General features: G+C 40.1%; 1 pseudogene across 1 annotated transcript; it reads right to left on the reverse strand.

The window, feature by feature from the left end:
• Positions 1–4,682: 4,682 nt before the first annotated feature.
• On the reverse strand, positions 4,683–5,234 carry LOC136128909 (ferritin heavy chain pseudogene; annotated as a pseudogene). The gene has a single exon (XR_010656265.1). The product of XR_010656265.1 is annotated as a ferritin heavy chain pseudogene (transcript).
• Positions 5,235–6,000: the final 766 nt, after the last annotated feature.

Below are 6,000 nucleotides of genomic sequence, written 5' to 3' on the forward strand. Positions count from 1 at the left end.
CATTTTCCTGGTAACTCAGGAAGCATTTTTCTTATGGTTTCTTCTGTGTAATGACTCTCGTTTGCTCATTTTCCCGTTGGGTTTTCATCTTTTTGATTTGTAGGAATTTTTTATACATTCTGAATATTAATCACTATCATTTATATGAGAAGAAATTGGGAGAAATGAGTGAACTGCTTTTGATTTTAGTTTAAATAAAGAAGAAAAAAACCCTGTTATTTATTTGTTTTGCAAATATCTTCTGGATTGTGGCTTGCCTTTTCACTTTTTTTTTTTAAGATTTTTTTTTTTTTAATGAAGTATAGTTGGTTTACAATGTTCTGTTAGCTTCAGGCATACAGCAAAGTGATTCAGTTATATGTATCAGATTCTTTTCCTTTATAGGTTATTACAAGATATTGAATATAGTTCCCTGTGCTATATAGTAGGTCCTTATTGTTAATCTATTTTATGTATAGTAGTTTGTATCTGTTCATCTCAGACTCCCCCTTTGGTAACCATAAGATTGCTTTCTATGCCTGTGAGTCTATTTCTGTTCTGTAAATTAGTTCATTTGTATCATTTTTTAGTTTCCACATATAAGTGAAGTCATGATATTTGTCTTTCTCTGACTTACTTCACTTACTGTGATGATCTCTACGTCCATCCATGTTGCTGCAAATGGCATTATTTCATTCTTTTATTTATGGCTGAGTAGCCTTTTCATTCTTTATGGCATCTCTGATAAACAGAAATTCTTAATTTTAATATAGTAGAATCTCAATGTTTGTCTTTATAGTTTGTGCTAAACTCTTTTCTATCTCAAGATTGTAAAGATGTCCACTTGTATTGTCTACTAAATTTTTTACAGTTTTGCATTCCACCTGTAAGCCTTTAAGCCATCTGGAATTAACTTTGTGTATGTGTGAGGTATGGATCTGATTTCTCTTTGTTCCAAATGGTTAATTAGTTGTCCCAGCACCAGTTGGTGAATGGTCCATCTTTTCCCCACTAATCTGCAATTCTAGTTCTGTCCTAACTCAGATTTCCATAGCGTTTATCTTTGTTTAGGGGCTCTATTCTGTTTCATCAATCTATTGGTCTGTGTCTGCATCGGTACCACACAGGCTAATTTCTTTACCTGGTGGAGGTAATTCTCCCAACATCTTCAGAAGTCCCTTGGCAATTCGTAGCCTTGGCTCTTCCAGATAAATATTAGAATCAGCTTATCACGTCTCACAAAACATACCATTGGGATTTTTTGATTTTTCAATTTTTGATTGAATTTGTAGAGCAATTTAGGGAAAGTTGACGTCTTTCTGATGTTGATCCTTCTTAACTAAGAACAGAGTATACTCTCTACCTTTTTGTGTCTTCTTTAATACCTGTCTTTAATAAACTTTTCTGATTTCTCTATCAAGAGCTTGCACATCTTTTGTTAGATTCTTTAAATCTTTCTCCCTTCCCTTCCCCCTCCCCCCTTCTTCTTTTTCCTCCTCTCTTTTTTCCTTTCATTCTTTCTGTCTTTCTTTCTTCTGATATGTAAATACCTTTGAAAAAATGTTTTCAGATTGTTGCTGGCATATAGAAATGCAGATACTTTTATATATTGATCATGTACTCAGGCTTTTAAACTCTCTTATTCTAATATAACTAGCTATAAATAATTAGCTATAAATTATACAGAATTTTTTATGTAGACATTCACATCATCAGCAAAGAATGACAATTTATTTCTCTCTTTCCAGTCCTTAGATGTTTGGCTTTATCTTGCCATTCTATCCTGGTTAGGATCTGAATTTAGTAAAATTCTAAATTCAGGTGGTAACAATAGCCATCTTAAGTGGTACTAGATTTTTTTTTTTTTTTTTTTGCGGTACGTGGGCCTCTCACTGTTGTGGCCTCTCCCATTGTGGAGCACAGGCTCCAGACGCACAGACTCAGCGGCCATGGCTCACGGGCCCAGCTGCTCTGCGGCATGTAGGATCTTCCCGGACCGGGGCACGAACCCGTGTCCCCTGCATCGGCAGGCAGACTCTCAACCACTGTGCCACCAGGGAAGCCCTACTGTAGAGTTCTTTTGTTGTTGTTATGTTGTTATTAGGTTTCTATTGTTGTAACAAATTACCACAATTTTAGTGGTTTAACAACACAAGTATATTATCTTACAGTTCTGAAGGTCAGACCTCTGACACTGGTCTCACTGGGCTAAAATCAAGGTGTGGGCTGGTGTGTGTTTCCTTCTGGAAACGCTAGAGGAGAATCTATCTCTTTGCCTTTTCCAGCTTCTAGAGGCCCCCTGCAGTCCTAGGCTCGTGGCCCAGTCCTCCATCCTCAAAGCCAGCAGCACAGCATCTCCCTGACTGTTCTTCTGTGCTCACATGGCCCTCTCTGACTGACTGCAGCCAGCAAAGTTTCTCCACTTTTAAGGATTTGTATGACTGGTTTGGGCCCACCGCGATAACCCAAAATTATCTCCCATTTTGAGGTCCTGAGCCTTAATCATATCCTCAGAGTCTCTTTTGCCATTAATGGTAACCTCTAGGTTCTGGAGATTAGAACAGGGACATCTTTAGGGGAGGGGGGGTGGTGGGTGGGAGCATTATTCTGCCTGCCGTCATCATATTCTTTATTAGGTAAGGAAATACACTTCCATTCTTTGCGTGCTAAATTTGTGTCATGAATGGATGTTGAAATTTATTAAATGCTTTTCCCACAGCAGTTGAGATCATTAAAGGTTTTTGTCCTTTGATCTGTTAATGTGGTGAATTAAATTAGTAGATTTTCTAATCTACTAATCTCTTGCATGCCTAGATAAACCCAACTTAGTCATCATGTTTTATCTTTTTTATTCATTACCAGATTCTGTTTGCTAAGTATTTATTTTAGGATTTTTTTGCATCTCACGTGTAAGGTTGAACTGGAAGTTTCCTTTCTTGTACAATTTTGGTATCAAGCTTGTGCTAAGGTCATAATTTGAGTTGGGGAATATCCGCCCCCACCCCCATTTTTTTCTTTTCTATAGAATCATTTGTGAAGGATTAAACTTACATATTCTTTGAATGTTTGATGAAATTTCCCTCTAAATCAATCTAGACCCAGTGTTTTCTTTGTGGTGAGATTTCTGTTTTAACTGAGCTGAAATTCATATAACATAATATGAACCATTTTAGAGCATGGAATTACTGGGTTTTCTATGGGTTCAGTCACTCTACGTTTAACTGCTTGAGGAACCGCCCTTCAAATTCTTTGCAGGCAATAGGATTAGTCAGGTTCTTTTATCTTCCTGAGATGGTTTTGGTAAAGTTGTATTTGTCTAGGACTTTATCTTCATTACTTAAGTTTGCAAATTTATTGGCATAAACTGGTTTATAATCGCTTAGAATGTTTTTAATCTTGGCAGCCACCTGGAATCGTGTCCCTCTTTTCATTCTTATTGTTTTTTTGTGCTTTCTCCTTTTATTTTCTTTGACTAATAATCACGCAAGGGATTTGTCTATTTAATTAGTCTTTTCAAAGAATCAACTTTTGGCTTTGATAATACTTTCTATTTTACATTCTCCCTACTTTTCAGAAATTTCTTACTCTTTCCAGACTTTTCAACCTCTACACTTAGATGCTTGGCTCCCTACTTTTGAGATTTTCTTCTTTTCTAATATAAACATTCAAGGCTCTACTTTTTAAAAAATATATATATATTGATGTCAGTTTGTGTTAGCATTTGGTTCTGATTATTTCCGAGTGCTTGCATCTTTTTTTTCAATTTATCCAGCTATAATTTTGCTATTGATTTCCAACTTAATTGTAACGTGGTCAGAGAGCCTGGTCTGTAGGGTAACAGTCTTTTGAATTTTGTTGAACCTTACCATTTGGTCAGTTTTGTAAATATTTCATGTGTGATGGAGAAGAATGGGTCTTCTCACACCCATCAGAATGGCTAAGATGAAGACAGTAGGGTAATATTGAGCATGGATGATGGGGGAGCACCTGGAACACTCACGATGCTGGTGGGAATACAAATTGCTACAACCATTTGGGGAAATTTTTTGGCAGTATCTGCATAATAACTAAACGTGAGCTCGAACTACTCAGCAGAAATGTGTACACATGATCATCCAAAGACATGTCCAGGAATGTTCATCTCAGCATCATTTGTATTAGCTGTGAGGAGGAAACTATCTAAACATCCGCCAGTGAAACAAGAGATAAACATCTTGTGGTTTATTCATATAATGGAAGAACAAAGAAGACATTTCTACATGCTTAAATCTCACAAATATAATATTGAGCCAAAGAGATACAAAAGAGTACTACTATATGATTCCACTTATATAAAGTAAAAAGGGACAAAATTAATCTGTGGTGTTAGAAGCCAGGATGATGGTTACCTATAGCATGAATTGTGACTGGGGGTGGGGCAGAGCAGCAAGAAAGGGGGTTCTGGGGTGCTGTAAGTTTCCATTTCCTGATTTAATCCAAGTCCTGGATCTGCAGTGTGTCCACTTTGTGAGAAATCGTTGAGTCATATATATATATTTTGGGGGGGGGTACCAAATTACTTTATTTGAAGGAATGGTACTAAGGAAAGGACTCGTAGATATTTTGGTACAACTTACAGAAAAGGTAAGGTAACCCAAACATGCATGCACTGCCTTTGTGACCGGGGAAGTCACCCCTGTGGCTACGGGAAGCCAGGCTAAGGCTTAGCTCTCATTATCACTATTTCCCAGGGTGTGCTTGTCCAAGAGATACTGTGCCATGCCAGATTCGGGGGCCCCCATCGTGCGCAAGTTGGTTACGTGATCACCCAATTCTTTAATGGATTTCACCTGCTCGTTCAGATAATGAGTCTCAATGAAGTCACACCAATGGGGGTCATTTTTCTCCGTGGCCAGTTGGTGCAGTTCCAGTAGTGACTGAGTCACACTTTTTTCCAAGTGTAGCGCACATTCCATTGCATTCAGCCCATTCTCCCAGTCATCACGGTCTGGTTTCTTGATATCCTGAAGGAAGATTCGGCCACCCCGTTGGTTCTGCAGCTTCATCAGATTCTCAGCATGTTCCCTCTCCTCACGAGATTGGGGAAGAAAGTATTTGGCCAAGTTCTTCAAAGCCACATCATCGCGGTCAAAATAGTACGACATGGACAGGTAGACGTAGGACGCGTGGAGCTCCAGGTTGATCTGGTGGTTGATGGCAGCCTCCGAGTCCTGGTGGTAGTTCTGGCGCACCTGCGAGGGGGACGCGGTCGTCATGGCGGGCGGCTGAGGTGAAACGGTGGCGGTGGCTGCGCGGCGCTGTAACGACAGCGGCGGGGACCTTGGGGCGGTCGGAGGACGCCGTGAGGTGGTGGCGAGGGCTGGCTCTGAGCGGCCGGCCGGAGCGGGGGACGAGCGCCGGGTTCCGTCCAAGCACTGTTGAAGCAAGAAACCGCGGCGACTCTCCGCGAGGACTGTCGAGTCATATAGTTTTGATCTGTGTTCTCTTCTCTATTTATGTTCTCATTCAGTTAAAAGTTTAGTTTTAAAATGTCTATTCTTGGGCTTCCCTGGTGGCGCAGTGGTTGAGAGTCCGCCTGCCGATGCAGGGGACACGGGTTCGTGCCCCGGTCCGGGAGGATCCCACATGCCGCGGAGCAACTAAGCCCGTGAGCCGTGGCCGCTGAGCCTGCGCGTCCGGAGCCTGTGCTCCGCAACGGGAGAGGCCACAGCAGTGAGAGGCCCGCGTACCGCAAAAAAAAAAAAAAAAAAAAAGTCTATTCTTGGGAAAGAATCTGAAAGAGTATATATATATATTCTTAATAACTTTGCTGTACACCTGAAACATTGTAAATCAACTATACTTACTTCAGTAAAAACATCTGTTCTTTAGTTGCTGGGTGCAATGTTTATATATTCATTACATCAAGTGTCTTAACTGTGCTTAACTGTCACATCTTCTCTGTCCGTACCTATTTCTTATATGCTTGATATGTCAGTTACTGAGAGAAGTCTGTTCAACTTTCCCACCGTAATGGTGGCT

Source organism: Phocoena phocoena, chromosome 1 (genome assembly GCF_963924675.1).
Source record: "Phocoena phocoena chromosome 1, mPhoPho1.1, whole genome shotgun sequence".
In the NCBI taxonomy this organism is placed as follows: Eukaryota; Metazoa; Chordata; class Mammalia; order Artiodactyla; family Phocoenidae; genus Phocoena; species Phocoena phocoena.